This window comes from Priapulus caudatus, unplaced genomic scaffold, assembly GCF_000485595.1.
Source record: "Priapulus caudatus unplaced genomic scaffold, Priapulus_caudatus-5.0.1 Scaffold227, whole genome shotgun sequence".
Taxonomy (NCBI): domain Eukaryota; kingdom Metazoa; phylum Priapulida; class Priapulimorpha; order Priapulimorphida; family Priapulidae; genus Priapulus; species Priapulus caudatus.
The window spans coordinates 39,619-40,872 of NW_014577288.1; positions in this window are offsets into that span (position 1 = coordinate 39,619).

Genomic DNA, 1,254 nt, shown 5'->3' on the forward strand with positions numbered 1-1,254 from the left:
TGTATCGTCCTTGCTGCGTTTACCAACCAGTACACAATCTGGCTACGTTAGTGTGTTAGCGCATGCGCAATATATCTCACCAGAGGAGTTATATTTTGTGATTCTTATGCATTTAAAATTTTAGGGGGTATCTCATTATAGATTTCCCTAATAAACTTTTATCAGTAGACCTGTGTTTATAATTAGGAGAGCGCCCTAGCATGTAGGGTACAAAACACTTACTTTATGCCCTCGCGTCCATCCCCTTGCTTCCCCTGTCCCTCGCTCAGCCTCCTTCTTCTTCTACCGCCCTCAGGTATTTTCCCTGGTGCCTTTCCTCAGTCTTCCTCTCATTTCTCCATCAGCAAGCTATACTATGCAGCTTTCCTCATTCCGTACTATATGCATGAGACTGTGCCCGCGCATGCGCAATATCTCCCGAGAGAAATCGTTTTTTGGAAAGATTATGCATTCAAAATGAAGAGGAGTTATCCTAGCATAGATTTATATGATAACATTCCATCAGTAGACATCCTTTAATAAATGGGAGGAAGACCTTGCATGTAAGGTCCCCGCTGCGTATACCAGCCAGTACACAATGTGGCTATGTTAGTGTGTTAGCGCATGCGCAATATCTCACCAGCGGAGGCTGCGAAGTTATATTTTGTGATGAATATGCATTTAAAATGGTTAGGGGGTATCTCAGCATAGATTTCCCTAATAAACCTTTATCAGTAGACCTGTGTTTATAATTAGGAGAGCGCCCTAGAATGTAGAGTACAAAACACCTACTTTATGCCCTCGCGTCCACCCCTTGCCTCCCCTGTCCCTCGCTCAGCCTCCTTCTTCTTCTACCGCCCCCAGCTATTTTCCCTGCCGCTTTTCCTCAGTCTCCCATTCCGTCTCTCTCTCTCAGCAAGCTATATTATAATATTCGCCTCAGTCGGCACTGCACGCCTAACACGGTGCGCGCGCATGCGCAATATCTCCCGAGAAGAAGAATATTTTGCGAAAATTATGCATTTCCAAAATTATTATAAAAAAAAGGGGGTATTCTAGCATAGATTTATATGATAGCAAACCATCATTAGACCTCACTTAAGAAATAGGACGAATACCTTGCATGTAAGGGCCTCGCTGCATATACCAGTCAGTACACAATCTGGCTACGTTAGTGTGTTAGCGAATGCGCAATATCTCACGAGAGGAGTTATATTTTGTTATGATTATGCATTCAATATGGTTATGGGGGGTCTCAGCATAGATTTCTGTAAT